General features: G+C 43.1%; 1 protein-coding gene and 1 long non-coding RNA gene across 3 annotated transcripts in view; one reads left to right on the top strand and one right to left on the bottom strand.

The window, feature by feature from the left end:
- The window catches only part of DIPK2B (divergent protein kinase domain 2B), a 51097-nt gene that overhangs the window by 18045 nt on the left and 16085 nt on the right, over positions 1-16967 (bottom strand). The window contains exons 3-7 of the mRNA XM_064407186.1: positions 15002-16241; positions 13935-14036; positions 13463-13612; positions 6932-7033; positions 3324-3410 (exon numbers count right to left, since the gene is read on the bottom strand). The gene's annotated coding sequence lies outside the window, so the exon portion shown is untranslated. The remainder of the gene's footprint in view (positions 1-3323; positions 3411-6931; positions 7034-13462; positions 13613-13934; positions 14037-15001; positions 16242-16967) is intronic.
- LOC135293207 (uncharacterized) lies at positions 5239-10981 on the top strand. 2 transcript variants are annotated; one of them, XR_010355315.1, is made up of 3 exons: positions 5239-7997; positions 8302-8579; positions 9030-10981. It is a non-coding gene; the product is annotated as an uncharacterized LOC135293207 (long non-coding RNA). The 2 variants fall into 2 exon arrangements; XR_010355314.1 differs by having other exon boundaries at positions 5239-8393; positions 8482-8579.

Raw genomic sequence — 16967 nt, 5'->3', positions numbered from 1 at the left:
TGCAGAAGCTGCAAAGCAGAGGGGATGGCAGTGCAAATACACCAGCAAGTGCATTCAGCACAACTCTGCACTGAGCCATCATCCCATTTGGCCTAACACTCCAATGCAAAGCTCTTTGAAACACGTTGGTGGAAAGAGACAGAAGCAAAACAAATATTAGCTGTGTCTCACTCCCAGAAGTTTATCCCTGGCCTTTTCTATTGCTGGTACATTGTTCCTCTCCCCTCTGCAGGAATCAGCCCTGCCCACTGTTTCCTGCCAGTAGCTCTGCAAACTTGGCCATGCCCACATTGCTCCCTGCCCAGCTCTTCCCTGGATGGTACCAAAATTACACACCAGCAATCTGTCTTTATCTTCATTACGTAATATATAAGCCACATATCCTTCAGTTTCTTTACTAATTCAGTTGCCTTCCTTCTGTCTTCTACCCTCTGCTGTAATTTTAAGAGCAGACACACCAAGGCTTCCATCCCCTGGTGCCCCACAGAAAGGGGAGGGCTTCAGCCTCTGGGGGTGGTAACTGAGCCTTTCTCATGGCAAACCCCAGGGTCTGGCACAGAACCCAACACAGGGGCAGCAGGCTTTCTGTGCTGTTAATGATGCCTCAATGTCTGTGTTGCACTTTTGTGTAGCTCAGGCACATGTAAGGCAATTTTTATGCCTCCCTAGGAACAGCATGTGTAAGCGTGCTTTTGTACAGTGTATGACACCTGCATTACCTTGAAGTGCTATAAAAGCAACTTTTTATTATTATATTTATATTTATAAAAGCAACTTTTTATTCAAAGAATGGGAGCAGGTCCATCATGACCACCTCAAGCTTGCTGCTGGCATTTGCATTTACCCCCAGGGTCTGAGCTTCCTCCTTTCCCTCAAACATTTCTGCTCAGGCTGGGCACTCCCTGAGCACAGATGATGTGTGTAGGAAACACTCATTCATGCTCACAGCACTGAAAAACCAAAGCTTAAGAATGAGTAGATGTATATCTGAACTAGCCAGAGAGGCAGGCGAGAAAGCACAGCTTGGTGAGTGTGGTGAGAGGGGCTGCATGTGGAAGCCCAGGGCACTGGGAATATTTCTCTGTCTGCTCTGGGGTGCCCTGACCCCCAGGGGAACACTGACCCTCATTCATGGAGAAAGTTTCCTAGACTTCAGGATAGACTGGAATCCACAAAAGTGTGAAAGAGATTATAGAGAGTGGTGTAGGTGGATCACTTGATGAGAAATTCAGGTTTTGGGATTTTTAGTATGTTGTGGATGGAAGCAAGGTGGAGGGCATGGGGTGTTGTCCTGGGTTTCTTCTTCATGCTGCTTCTTCCACCTTCTTCATGAGTTTGGGTGGCATTTTGTAATTGGGCAGAAAAGCCCACATTGTGTGCTTCCTGGGATCAGTTATTGGGTTAAAAGGGGAAATAATCTAGCTGCCAGTTCTTAATTGGATAGTTTAGTCTTAAAAGGCTTTGTAACAAGAGATTGTTGGCCATTTTGTTCCTTCTAATGAAAAGCTGCCGAACTCACAGTAGTGAGACTGTTTTAGTGATAAGAAATAATAAACACCTGAGTCTGAACATGAACTACTGTCTCAAGGGCCCAGAGAAACCAACAGCTGGGACCCCCACAGCTGCACTCCTGAAAGTGACCTCTCTTACACTGAGGTCATTCAGCAGGTAATGTCAAACCTGTATTTGCTTTCCTTTGTATTTGTTTTCCTTTCCTTCTGGTGACACAGTACGGAGCTGTTGTGGCCAGGTGGTGAACAGCCAGGTCTGCAGGAGCCTTGTAGATCTCCTCCTTGTGCCAGGATGTGGGATTTTCAGGGCATGGATCACCATGGTGTCTGCTGGAATCAAGGGCTGGCCCTAACAACCCGGTGGGACCTTCCCAAAATTTGTAACAAGACTCCTACATAACACCATTTACCATGTGAGAACATCACCCTAACAGAAAAGTCTTGTTAGTGTTCTAAAAGTCATCATTTCTAAAAATTTCTAAAAAGGATTAATATGAATGTACTGCCCTATTGAAGTCAGAGAGGCTGCAGAAAAGCTTTTGGAGTGGTTTTTACCAATAGAGGTGAAAGTTTTTTATCTAGCCTCTGATCCCTCCTTTTCTTGCATGCCATGGAAACACATCTGGAAGTACAGCCCCACTTCTGGTCATAACCATGTGGGCAGGGGAGCTCCTGGGTCCAAAATCCACCCAGTCCCTGCAGGTTTGGGTGGGTGTGGCTGTGATCTCCAGCTGCTCATCGATGTGGGAGAGGGCCTGCCCTGCCTTGCTGCTGGCTCTGGAGGAGATCAGGAGAACACAAACTGATTTTTCCCAAGTATTCATGGGATGAAATACACCTTTTACTTAACCCACCTCCCAGTTTCCACCCAATCCATCAATGCAATCCAGCTGTTCCTCACTGCCTCTTTCCAGCCCAGTCTATTGCCCACCTTCCCTGGTCAATGCCAGCTGCTCCCAGGGGTGGGTTTCATGTCAGCAGAGCTTTGCAGCCTCCCTCTCCTCATCTCATTGCTGGCTGGTTCACTTGGAGCAAAATATGGTGCCAGTTCCATGCTCTGGATCAAACTGGGACACTGGAAATTACTTTGCAGAGCAGGAGACCTTTTAAATTAGTAAAAATTAATTAAATAGTTTGGGATAATCACCAACAAGTGTTTCAAAACATCCCAGATGAAGCTGCAGAGGAGCAGAAGGTGCAGTGCTGCTGCTCCTCAGCTGACGTTGCCACCAGGGTCTTTGTTGCTATTGACCTGCACCTGCTCATGGGGATTTTGCTGCTTTGCCAACCTAAACCAGCAGATTTTGGGTGTCACATCATCTCATCTTCCTCTTCAGCCCAGGTTTGCAAAAGAGCCTGCTCAGCAAAGATGGATTGCTGGGCGGGCTGCAGGAGGGCTGCATCTCACTGCCACGCACGGAGAGGAAACAACAGACAGGAAAAATCAGAGTTTTGCTGGAAGAGGAGAGGCTCCTGCTCTTCCTGAGGCCCTCAGCAATCCCTGCCTGGGTCATGCTGCCTGCAGGGCCCGGATAAGACCTTGGCTGTCACACAGAGCGGCTTCGCAGGACCGGGTGGAAAGCAGCTCAGGGTGTGGTGCAACCATGATTATTATTAATAGCATTTTTCATTAATCACATCCAAGATAATAATTTAAACTATTGCCAAATAATCAGTACAGACTTGGGATCAAACTGCTTATCACTTCAATCCCAGTTCAGGCTGGATGTGTGGATTAATAGCTAGAGCAGCTTGACACATTTTCAATTCTTTCAAAACGAAAAATATGACTCTGAATGCAACAAAACTCACAGCACTTGGGAGGATGCAATCACTTCCTTCTCCTCTGTTTTCCTCCCAATTGCATGATTATGAAAGAAACATCTGTTGTGAAGCGATCTGCAACAGAAAATTTTTGTTCCAGTTGGATTTTTAATGGACAACTTCTGTTACAGAGTCTTGTTCTCCCCAGCCCTGTTTCTCTCCCTTTTTCTTTTGCTGAAAGATGAAAGAGAAAAGAAGAGGAGGAGAAAAAACTCAAGCAAACAAACCCCACTGCCCAGACTACAAATACAGGCAGAAAAAGGGGCCACTGAGGTGTGGATGGTGTGAAACAGCACAGCTGAGCTGGCAGAGAATGTTTGCACTTCAGTTCTCTTTGAGAACATTTGATGTTGTGTGTGTATGGATATTTCTACATTTTTAATCAATAAAAATACTAAAAGAAGATACAAATTTGACCTTTTTTTTTCTTCAGCAGGGAATAATTCCTATTGTGTGGTAATCTTGGATGTAATTAATCTGAAACAACAATAATTGAGTATATTAATTATATGTAAAAATAGGTATTATTGTGTGTCTGTGGAATTTTTGGATTCTCCTTGACTCTGTTCTTCTTCTGCAGAAGAGGAAACCTGTTGTTCTTTGGGAAGTCTTTACATACTGGTAGGCAGCTGGAAGAAGAAGCCAGTGAGAAGAAAAGCCTCAGGCACTGCAGCCAACACATAAGACCAGTTCTAGTTTGTGAGAGGCTGAAATGTCAGTACAAAAGGCCACTGAATGCTATCGGCTGCTCTGGTGTTTGCAGCATTTATGGGAGACCATCCCAAGCAGCAAAAACTGTGGAAGAGCATCCTGGATTTTGGTGCATCAGTATCCACAGACTGAAAATGAGATGCTTTCCCTCAAGCCTAAGGGAAAATGACAGTGAAAAGAAAATTGGCTGCACACCAGAACGGGGTGTGCTGGTCACTCCCTCACAAAGCAGGAGGGAGAGAGGACAGGATGAGCGGCTGGGAAGGGAAAAAAGCTCCTCCTCAAGGAGCAGCTGTCCTTGGTAGTGACTTTCCTTGGGCTCCTTGACCACTGGTACAACCAAGCAGCTCCTCAGGTCCAGTCCAAGCCCACCTGACTGCAACACCAGCACCTGCCTCCTGATTTTATTTTTTTTTTTTTGATGATACTGCAACAAAGAAAAAAAGCATCACTTTGAGAGGAATTGCAGATTTGTCTTTACAAACTAGCTGTGGGTCTGCTGGTAGATAAAACCAGCACTGAGAGATAAAAGAAACAATGGGAAGGATTCCACTGGTTGGTGAATGGGAAAAGATATTTGTCTTTACAAATAAACTTTAGGTTTCTTGATAAATGAAATTGGATATTGAAAGATGAAAGAAACAATGGGGAAGAAAAACCCCTAAATTCCATAAGAATTAAAAATTGAAAGGGAGGGTTATACATTAGAGGGAAACCTCTGCTATCAGGTGTTCTGGGAAGTCTGTACCTCTCAAGTACCTCAGCCAATGGAGAAAGAGAGAAGGGAAATATGGCTGGGAAATTGGGATAAAAAGGAGGCTGCGTCCTCCAAAACTTTGAGAGACCCCAGGGGAATGCCCCATGGCCTCTCCCTTTATTCAAATAAAGTAAAAGTCTGTCTCTTTTTTGGACTTAAACTTCTGATGTTTATGCGGATTAATTTTCCTAACAACTTCCTAGGCTAAATAAATAAATAAAATTTTAAAAATCTCTTCCTAATGAAAACCAGAAATATTTTTGCGTCGTACAGTTTTTCAGAGGGAAAGGACCTACCCACAATATTTTTCTTGGATATGCTATTTGTTCAGCATCCCAGGAGTTAAAAGGACTAAAAATATTGCATACTTTCTGGTGTCATTCAGATTTTCGGTCATCTTCCTCTGTGAGGCAGAAGGAGGACAAAACATGGTCTTCTAAAATAAAAATGGCATGGCAGGGAGACCGTTTTGAATAGGTTGGCCAATGAGCCAGAGCTGTCAACAAAACCAGCCTGCTTTCAAAGACCAAAGTGAAGCACTTTTAAAATATGGGTATGAAAAAATTCATTCTGATTTAGTTACTTTGTATATGAAAAATCTTTTTTTTTAAATGCCCTGAAAGAATAAAAAATTACAGATATTTGATCCGGTGGCAGACTGCTAAGCCATAAATTTGTCAAACCACAATTTTCTTTCTAGATACTCATTGTTTGGCCCCATTTGTTTTCTGTCCATCAGACTGGAATCTCTCTTTTAAACAGCTGTATCATTCCAGCTGTCTGGGTGGAAGGAGAAGTAGTTTGGGAGAGGTGGAGCATGCTTTGAGTAATCTTGGGAATGGTTTTGACCAATACCCAGTTCAAGGACTGGGGAATTTCAGGATGAATTTTAACAGTACAAGTGCACTTTAGGCAGTGACCTTTGTTTTCCCCACATACCAAAGGGAATATGTGCCCTGTAGTCTTGAATGTTTTTGTAAGAATGCAGCTGACATTTGCAGGTGACAATTTTCCATATTCATAAACAATTTTTGATATCCAGGCATTGATTCCTGTTCAGGGCTCAGAGCTGGTACAGACCAGGTTCTGCTGTGTCCAGTGCAAATATGAAAGGTTCCTTAAGACTGGCAAGTGTATTAATTGGAAGAAAAAATGAATCAAGACTTGAAAATGATTGACTTTTTTTGTATTTTTTTCATCTCTCTTAAAACCTTGGCTTCAATTCTTTTCTGGCTATAAATATGGTGTTCTAATATTTTTTGTAGCTACATGTGTGACCTAGGCCACCTCCATTCTTTTCTCCCACCAGTCTCCTTCTTGCATTTTAGAAGAAATAACAATCAATTGCAGGAGACTCCTCAAAAGCCCCAGGTCTAAGCAGATTTACTGTCTGTAAAACATTTTCTACATGAAATGCATTGGTCCAGCAGTGTGAAACAGCAGAGCATAACCAAAACTGATTTTATTTTGGCTTTTCCAGGACTCAAGTAGATGATTCAGTGCTTTATTACATCGGGCTTTGCATGTCTGGATCCAGGTTTTTTAGGATAGGCACCAAAATCCCTGCTAATGAAACAGGGCAAGTAAATCAATTCCTTAAACATGAGTTAATCTCAGATGAGGTTCAGCCATGAACTCAAAGAAAACCTGCATATCTCATGCTCCAAGGTCAACCCCAGCCTGCCCAAACTCTGTAACACAGCCCAAAATGCTCTGGCTCCACATTAAATTCTGTGTGTTGCCCAGAACTTCTGAAAGCCTGTGGCATGTGCTCTATGTGCTCTAGCACACTGCCAGACCAGGAGGGGGGAAAAAAGGAAGAAGAAAGAAAAAGGAAAGCCAAAATCTGAATTCCAATAGGTTTTTAGCCAAAAAGAAGACCATACATGTCTTCAGAGGAGAAATAGTCTAGAAAACTCTAAAAAACTTAGAAAGCCGTGGGCAAGAAGTGCCTTTTCATCAAACTGCTTCCCTCCATTGCCACTTTATTTCTTCTGCCTTTAACCTCTATGGGGGACAATCATGCATGTCACCCTCCCCTACATCACACACTTCCTTTTCTTTAGCATCCTCAGAGCAAATTGGAGATTACTTTGAAGATTTGTGTTAGGAAATGAAGTGCACGCACATGCTCACATGCAAACACCTGCACAGGCTGCTGGAGGCATCTGTGCTGCTCCTCCTTGCATTTCCAGTGGCTTTTGGTCTGCATTTCTGGCAACAAATTAATCTGGAAGTGGATAATGAAGAAAGGGTTAATAAAAAGAAAACAAAAACAACAAACTTTGCCTTGTTTGCAGTGATTTTGCATCAGTTTCCATGGAAATGGAAGTAGAACAAGCCAAGAGCAGTGGTGTAGCCAACTTCAGCTGCTGGCTTCTAGTTCTTGCTCCTGTTTCCATGGAAATAGATGCCAAATCAGCAAAAAATAAGGTAACTTGTTTTAAGATAGTAGAGTTTTAAAGGCTTGTCCTTATTTAACCTCAGTCAGGAAGATAGCTGGTGAGGGGAGGCAGCCAGCAGCTCAATGGAAACCTTCAGAGGCTCTTTCAGCTGCTGACTGCTCGTTGAACTCTGCAGAGAGTGAATTCACAGGGCAGCCACCAATCTCCAGAAACATTCTGCAACTTTCCTGCACTTTGTAAATAGAATACATTTTCCTCTTGGCATGGAGAGTCACAGCAGTCTGTGGGAGCCCAAGGTAATAACATTTCTTTGCAAGGCACCCGTGCAAGTGCCTCCTTGGGCTGCCTTTGCCTCCCAGAGTTCAGGAGATGTGCTTTTCCCAGCTGCAATATGCAAACTATTCCCATTCCAAAAGCAAAATGTTCTGTTTCAGCCTACGGAGAGAGAAGCAAAGGAGTGTTAGCTGGGGGAATTCCTGGCAGTGTTTTACAACAAACACCCCACTTTCTTTTTGTCCTGATCCACGAAGGCAAAATTGCACTGAGATAAAAGAAGTTGGCCATCACCTTGCTTGTAGCAAAATGTGGATGGGAAAGCAGAGCTGAATCCAACCAGAAAAAAAGTCTGCTGTAATTTCAAGAACTGAAATTTCATCCAAAGCTCATTTCATTAAAACAAACTTTAATAGAAAGCTATTTCAAGGTTGGCTTTTGATCCTTTGCTCCTGCTGTGATGGAACTGTCTGTGGGGAAGAGTATTTCTTCGTGGGAAGTTTTGTGAAGACAGAGGTGAGAATCCCATCCTGGGCCCCATTGTTCTTTGAATTTCTCTTGAATTGTGATCGTTGCCAGCCATCCTCCACCTCTCTCTTTCCCCACAACCCCTTTGCTTACCTGCTCCTTAGGCACTCTTTAATGAGCTGCAAAGGCACCCTTAGACAAGGGATCTTATCACAGGCCACTTGTGGTCCCATTTTTTGGTAGCAGAATATATCTGGAAGCCATAAGTGTGGGTATATGTTTAAAAAAAATTCTTGGCTGGCATTTGTGGTGAAGTAAATGCAATTCTAATGAGGCATTCCTTCATTTGCAGCATTACGATTTTGCTCTTGGAGACATAAAATCTGCTCTTGCAAGGGCACGTGCTTTGCTTCACACACGAAGAATATTCCCTTGGGCTGCTGGGTGAGTAAATAAATGAAAAGTGCAGGCCAAACTAATTTTAAAGAAGTGAATCAGGTCTAGACTGGGGCCTCACTGTTGTTAATTTTAGGTATTACAAGGAATGTGCTCATTTCTGACTGGTTTCTGTGGATCTTCTTTGAAGAAAACCCAAGAAACATCGAGCCCTTCAAGAAATTGCCAAAAAAGGTAGACTTTTTTTGCATAACGAATACTTAAACACATGGGAGGTTTTTTTCTTTTCCTTTTTGACAGCACGCATTGTCTTAAAAGTCACAGAACTTTCTCCAAATGCTCTATCAGACATTTATTGCTGCTGTTGCTGCTATGATGTGATTGCTTTGTAGCTGTTTTTGAGCTGTTGAGATCTTTTTTGAGGGGGGTAACTCAGAGCTGTGTTACTTATGATCCTCCATGACACTTCACTAATATTTCCCTTGGAAAAGCTTTGGCCTTTTCTGTACTGGCAAAAAAAAAAAAATAAATATCAGGGAAGCAATGGAAAATAAAGTCACACATTTCAAGGGGGGATGTGGGAGGTGGAGCTGAGAGCACCACTGCTCCCCAGGTGTTTGCAATTCAGCTTTCAGTGTACTTTTTGGACTCTCCATTACACAACAGTTCATCATCCTCTTCCAGGAGGCTTCCAGGCCCTCAGGTCAGTAACCTGCACAAACGTCATCCCCTCCAGCTCTCCGTGGTTCAGCCACTCCAGGAGGAAAAACAGGAGCTATCTGCCAGCTCCTCTGCAAGCAGCTCAAAGCACCATGGCACAGCTCAAAGGATCATGAGAACAAGCCAGAGAACAACAGGCTGTGGAGCCAAAACTGAGATCAAGCAAAAAGGAAAAAAAAAGAAAAAAAAAAAGAGAACAAGGTCTGACATGAGGTGTGTGCAGCAAAAAAAATGACACACGTGCACTTTTCTGTGAGTTTCATAATGCTGGCAGATCCCTGGAGTGTGCTGACAGCTCTGTCCTGGAAATGCAGCTCTTCCAGCCCACCCAGCCCTGCTGGTGTCCCCAGGAGGCTGTGGCAGGTGGGCACAGAACAAGGTGTGGCAGGGGGGGTGGAGGGTTCCAAGCAAGCACAGGCTGTCCTCTGCTCGTCCTGTGAAGTGACTGCTCCCTTCAGGAGGGAAAATCTCATGGGGGAGTGGAGCAGAATCCACCAAGTGCAGGGGGATGTCACACTGGGGAACTCCCTCCTCTGGGCTCTGGTCAAAAGTCACTGTGCATGGAAACCTCCTCCCAGAGACACCTGGCAAAGCTGAGTGGTGGTTGAGTAACTTGTGCTATGAGTAGAAAAAGTTGTCCATTTTTTTTAAAGTTGCAGAGTTAACAAGTTAAACCAATTGTTGCTAAGTTGGAGTTTTAACTATATGTTGTTAATAATTTCATGTTGTAATCACCTGTTGTTAATAGTTTTTCTTTAATTACCTGTTGTTGATGGTTAGAAATCCCTTTTTGTCAGGTATCACCCTGCTGCTTCCTGGAAGATGGCACCTGGGACTGTGAGGAGGAGGTGACATCGGAGCTGGTATGCAAATGTGGAAACGCCTCACCAGGAAAAACCCCTAAAACAACGAGCCACCATGGAATTAAAAGATCTAAGTGATATCTAGAGGTGAGAAACTGAATCCAGTGTCTGCTAAGATCCCTTTTCACCTTTCACCCTAACCTAAAAGGATGTCAGCTGGAGGGAGGACCTTGAATGTCAGACTGAAAAAGGGGAATCTCCTGGTGCTCTTGTGAGGACAGAAGCCCCAGCTCTGCCTGCACACCAGGGACACAGCTGCATCATCCTCCTCCTCCTCCCTGCCACTCCTGGAGCAGTGATGGTGTGTGCGCAACCCATTGGCTCTCCCCACCCAAGCTGATTCTTTTTAATAAAGGCATTAAAAACGAGAAAGATCTCCTGCCCTATTTATTTCAACTTGTAAAACCACAATCACTCCATCCCTGCTGGTTCCCTGTGCTGGGCAGGGGGAGATGGACAGACAGATTGCTGCTGCCTCCTGGAGATGACACCCAGGGTGCTCCTGCCTGATCCCTGAGCTTGGCAAGACATCCTTTATTCCTGGCTCTGGTCTCAGGTTATCATCCATCTCAATTCCAGCTCTGTCTCTGTCAGAACCCAGGACATCCCTCTGGGTGCCCTGGATGGCTCAAAATCCTGGCAGGGGCTTGGAGACCCTGGCAGGAAGCCAAAGGCACTTGGGAATTCCATCTCAACCCATGGAGCAAATTACCAACTTTATGTGAAGAATTACAAGTCACAAAAGTTTAAGTAGCATAACAGTAGTTGTCACAGGGTGAAAGGTGGAATTTTGAAGATTTTTACTATAGGGGTCTAGGAGGCAAGATGGAGGAATATGGGCGTTGTCCTGTTCTTCTTCCTTTTTCTTCCTAGCCTCCATCTTCTTGGTGATGGTGGCACTTTGTCATTGGTGTAAAGTAGAAAGTCACTGTCTAACACAGGTGATAGGTATTGGAACATAACTGTAAATATCAAATACATAGTTTGTAGTATAAAAGACAACACCAGCCCTGTGGGCGGGCAGTGTGCCTCAGACTGACCTGCAGAACAGACCTGGGCAGGCCAGACAGAAAATGTTTTAGCAAGAAATAATAAACAGCCTTGAGAACGACAGACGAAGACTTCTGACTCCTTCTTCGACAGCTGGGTTAGGGAAAAGAGACTTTTAATACATCTTGGGGTCATCTTGACCAGAGGAGATCCCGAGACATCTCCAGGATCCTCCTTGCTCTCCCAGCTTTTTGGGGACGCCAGGGTGGACAGGGATGACACCTTGGCCTGTGAGAGCCCCCTCTGCAGCTGAGACACAGGGCCAGCAAAGAGCAAATGTGAGCAGTGAAGCAGCACAAGTGCTCTGCTCCAGAGCTCAGTGCTGGCTAGATGTGACCTTTGTCCAGCCATCCTCACCAGGGACTCTTAATGCTTGGGAGTTTTCTCAGTGTCTGCAAAATTTCTTAGTTTAAAGTCTAATTTGTCCTTCAATCACACAGTCATGTAATTTTTTTTTCCTCCTTCATCCATGACTAGATAAGGCTGCCTTGTCTGTGGCTTGCATTGTGTACCTGTACAGATTTCTTTATTTTATTTTATTGTTTGTACTAATGATTTTAATCATGGAGGTTTTTGCTTTGGAAATGGAAGGCCTGTAGCTTTCACAGCACAGATGGGAGATAAAAGCACTATAATCACAGAGTGCGATCAATGAGACTTTTTCCAGGAAGATGCTAAAGGCATTATTTGGCATTAACAAAGAAAGGGATAATTAGAAAATAGGCAGAGAAGCCTTTATTCCTGTAATTAATTTCAAAGTTGGAAGTTCCCTAGTGCTTTTCTGTTCAAAAGTGACAGCATATGAGCCATTGCAAAGGAGATGTGTATTAATCATAAATCAGAAACAAGGAGGAAATTGAAACCTGTGTTTCCACCGACTTTAAAAAGAAAAAACTGCTGCCTGGACTTAATGTGTATTCTGACTGCATGTGAAGGAAAAAACAATTATAAATAGTTATTGACACATTACATGAAAGGCAAGAGGAGGATGTAGCCAAACTTGGTTTCCTGGGAGACTGGGCAGTCCTCTCCAGAGTAAAAATAATACTCAGGAGTCGCTTTGATAGCTTGAGGTTGTGCCTATGTTTGCAGCTGGTTTTTTTTGCACTAATTTTCTACAATTGCTATCAGCCCCACTGAGGGCCACAGTGATGGAAGAAGTGTTCAGCAAACTTCCTGTGCCTCCCTTCTTTTCAACACTGTCAAATCTGTTTCTGACTGAGAAATAAGTGGCTCTGCTTTAGGAATGCCAGCAGCCACAGCCGTCTTGCTTACAGCCTTCTCCCATCTGGATCTTCAGATTTAACAGGCAAACTGAACATCTTCCCCCGGGGTAAGATCGAAAATTAGCAAAGGAAAAAGGCATGCACAGCTTTCTGTATGGTTTCTTTCCCTTCTGTCCCCTAGTCCATGGCTGTTGTCCCCATCATCATGTCCACAGGTGTGACATGACATGAACTGGTGCAAAGTGTCCAGCTGGTGAAGGCACCAGCCTTGCTACAAGGGGTGAGCCTGGAGACCTCCAGCACTGGTGGTTTTTACTCAGAAACACTGGACCCCCTCAAGACAGCTGATGTTGCACACAGAGGCACATATTTTTTGTCTTTTTTTTTTTTTTTTTTTTTAATATGGACAGCTTTACAGTTATTTTTTTAATTTAAATCTGAGTTGAACTGATATTGTTGGCTTTGTATCATGGCTGGCTCGGCTGATGACTGGTGTAGGTGAGCATAACCTCATGGTGCCTCCTCACACCATGAGGAATTCATAGCCTGCAAGTTCCCATTTGTGTAATTTTGGGGTTGACTGCAGAACAATTGTTCAGTCAGCTGCACTGCAGCATATATGTATTTATATATTCCATCATCCACATGGTAAAATTTTGCATGTGCACACACACATATACACACACTCTCTTTGTAATGATTTTCCCTCTTATTTGCTGCTCACAAGGTTGGTTAGGTCTCTTCATTTACATTCCTCTCCAGCTTTCTCTAGCTCTAGACCTTCAGGCAGGTAAACTTGGCATCTTACTTTACAACTGGATCAAAAAAAACTATAAAGGTAGGAGGGTTACATACAGGTTCTATATGGTTTTATTTTTTCAGAGTTCATTCAAGGACAATCCTTCTTTTAGGTCCCATTCCTAAAGTTTCTTTGCTTAAAGCAGAGAAATATGTACATAAGCTTATCACTGAGCTATACCCAGCATTTCACAATGTGCAGTTGGCATTTGCTGGTGGCAGCACTGGTGGAGCTCTCTGTGTTTCCCAATGCATGGAGAGCGTGTTTGAAACAACAGTTTTCTTTTCTATTACTTGTTAATTTCCATATTCTCTTCTCATTGCAGGAGCCCCAAGCTCTCAAGCAAGTGATGCTATTTAAGTTCTCCTGGAAATACTTCTTTCACATGCAGGAATAGAAAAAAATGATCTGCATGTCCCTGGCAGAAATATCTCCTGAAACCGCTAATGGTTTTCTTACCTCACAGCTACATCCCTGGAATGTTCCTGCATTTACCACTCCAAGTCACTGCAATCATGGCTTAACTCAAGAAAGACAAGCTGTTCTTCTCCTTCCAATGAAAAGATTTTCTCCCGATGTATGTCCTTCAGTCCCATTTTTGAACATAACCTGGGAAAATCATCCCAATCACTGTCAGTGGTTAGTCTTTGGCTAATGGTTGTGAAGCAAATCTTCTTTTACTTTTATTAATTTATCTCTTCAGAGAAAAAAGTTTATTGACTTTGATAGAAAAAACTTTTAAGTTTTAATTGTATGAATTATTTTAGAAGGTAGCACGAATTACTTTTGATTTATAATTATAAATCAAGTTTGTAGAAAGGCATACATATGAATGTCAAATATCTAAAACCTCTTAAGAAGGTACAGAATAAGACAAAGGAAAAAGGCTCCAAAATTACAATTTTCCAGAACATTTAGATTTCATACTTACATAGGCAAAAATACCTGCTTAAAATGCAACTTAAAGATGTGACAGGACACAATGTCATCCTTTTACAGCCCACGTAAGATATGTTATGATGCACTGCAATGACTGCAAAACAAAAAAAAACTTTGAAGACAACTTAGTAATGCCTTGATTAATGCAAATTTTATGAAACATTCAAAAGGATATTAACATGTACTCAAATTTCATCCCTCGTTGGCAAATGTAAATGTAACATTTGGCTAAATAATTGTCAAAATTTCCACATTCAAAACCTTTCAGTGGCTGATTAGACTGCGGAATTAACTTTTGTGTAAATCTTCTTGAACCTTTTGATTAGCTTCCCAATTGTCACTGGGAATTTATAATAAAAATTACAGCAGCAGGCTTAAAAGTATTTGAACATGCCTAGAGCTAAGAGCCAACTAAATTGAAATATTTTTAGTTATTGGAGTATTCCTGCTCTTCGCTCCTCTAGAAGACAGAGCAACATTTTAGCTTGTCCTAGAAAGGAGTCCAGCTTGACTGCAGGCAATTCCAGCCTATGAAGAGACCCAAAATAGACACCTGGCTCATTCCCAAGCCATAGTTTCCAAGTGAACCAGCTCCCAGCTCAGTCTCAGCGATCTCACTCACACAGAGACAGACTCTGCCGCACCATTCATGCTCAGCAGTGTGTTAGTCCTCAATTAATAACACAGGCTACACCCAGAATCAGGCATTTATTCTCTGTGAATAGGTTTAACACAACCTAGGTCTCCAAAATGGCCTCTCTTTGTGGAGACAGACCTCATTTGCTGTAACCCCTCCACTGTGGCTGTCCTATTTAGGCTCTGTTGGACTACTAAAAAATCCTCTTTCAGCCCAAGTCATCCCAGTGCTGCCCTGGCCAGCAGCACTATGAGATCTGGGTGGGATTCACAGTCCATGGGCTGTCCCAAGGTGCTCCCACCCCATCCAGAACATCTGACACATCTTCACCGACTATTGGCAAGGTGGTTTGGACTTCCGAGCAAGAAAAAAAAAATTAATTCGTGGTTTTCTTTGCTGTGAAAGGGAAATTAGTTCCTTACCCACTCCTCCTTCCAGACCGGGATATGACTCAGATCCTGATAGTTTAAGGATGATCAGAGCCGATGCTGGATTTCTTTTGTGAGATGTGTCGTAGCTGTACTAAATGCTGAGGATAAAATTACCTTCTGCTGCAGTCTGCTGCTGCTGGAAAACAAGCAGGACTTCTTCCTGTAGCTGGAGGTAGATTGCTTTTCATCTGGACTTCAGTCAAATTCACAGCTTTATGACTTCCCATCTAATGCAATCTAAAATTCACATGAAAATACCAAAAGGAGCACACTTGTCCAACTTTGACAGTGCTGATAACTGGGGGATGTGCATCATGGGCAATCCTTTTAGAAAGGTTTACACTTCTGCTTGTCTTCCAAATGAAAAATATCACAGGGAAACACGGGGTTATTTGTGGTGCTAACAATGCATATTTTTGAGGGTCTCTGGTTTCCTGTGGCGCCTCATCCTTGGGGCACTTCATTGTGAACGTGCTGGCACACATCCTTTCCCCAAGCCCAGAGCCACCTGGCAGCTACAGCAGGAAGAATGAAAAGCAACATCCCACTTTCAATGGTAAATTCTCAACCTATGCACAATTTGTTGTAGCAATCTACCCATTTGCTCTCCTGCAGGGATAAATTACTGGTGTCTGGACTATGCTGTGGAAGGAGAAAGATTTCATAATCCCAAAGCATGAAGGTTTCTCCTTTATTTTAAAGCGTGGGAATATCTAAAGCAATATTCTCCCCATGTTGACTTAAAATAGTTTTGAAAGCCATAGTCTTATTTTTCCTCTGAATTTGCCTTTAACTTAAACATACAAACATGCATCTTATAGAAAAAAAAATTAAAATAATAATTATTCCTTTTCAGTACCGGCTTAAAATACTTTGCAAGTTCATTGATTTTGCAGAAGGCTGGAACTGAGCACAGTCTGAAAAACAGGTATCTCCTGAGGCATTTCAAATAGTATATCCCAAAGCAGAGCACTCACTAGTCTTGTTTGCTTTAGAAAATCTTGACTGTGGGTGACATTTCTGTTGGCTGGATCCCTTAACTCCAGGTAATACACAGCAGAAATTAACTGCCCCTCTGTACACATACTCATGCCTTTTTAAAATGATATTTTAAATGTAAATAACTCCCTGAATACTCGAGATTCAATCAGCACATAGTTCTTATACGTAGGAAGCCTCAAGATGGCACTCTTGAACTGCAGAGTTTTTCAGGCAGGCTGATTATGAGTTTCTTGCAAGGGGAAAAAAAAAAAAAAAGAGAAAGAAATGCAATGGTGAGTGTGAACCTGTGCAGGAATAACCAGAGGAAATATCAAATACAACACCAATATCAGACTAAGGCATGAAAACCTACCAGAGTTTGCATGGAAAAAATATTTGAAAGCATGGCTTATTATACAAATTAGGGTTGATAAACTCTCCAAATTTTGTGAATAAATCCACAGTTTTTTGAAGCTTCCCTGGTTTTTTATCTTGCTCACCCTCCCCTATTCACTACTTCCTTTTCTCTCCCTGAAGGTGTGTTGATGTTACCTCGTGAGTATCCTGGAGCTGGCTGAGGTGTTGCTCGTGCTTGGTAGATGTCAGGCAGAACACACCTGTGCAGGATATTTATGACAGAGGCATGTGAATAAGGGACAGTGAGCAGCAAAAAAATTGGGTGAAACTTTTGTCTGCAGACCACGGGTAGAATTCTGTGATCTGTAGAGGCTGTGCCTCTCAGTTCCTCCTTCCATCGCCGCCCTCCATGGAGCAGGGGCTGTGCTGTATCTGTGACAGGAGACCCTGCCTGGTGGCTCCTTCCTGGATGTTCCTGCTTCCTCCTGCAGCACAGGGACACAGGGAGGAGGCCCTGATGTCCCCAAGTTCAGAGGGAGGGAAGGACACCCACCTGCCCTTCATTTGGAACTCACAGAACTCACCTACTCTTGTATCATAGCATCGTTCCCTGCAAGTG

Source organism: Passer domesticus, chromosome 2, assembly GCF_036417665.1.
Source record: "Passer domesticus isolate bPasDom1 chromosome 2, bPasDom1.hap1, whole genome shotgun sequence".
In the NCBI taxonomy this organism is placed as follows: Eukaryota; Metazoa; Chordata; class Aves; order Passeriformes; family Passeridae; genus Passer; species Passer domesticus.
The sequence above is the reverse complement of the archived record's forward strand: the minus strand, read 5'-3'. Positions and strand labels throughout refer to the sequence as shown.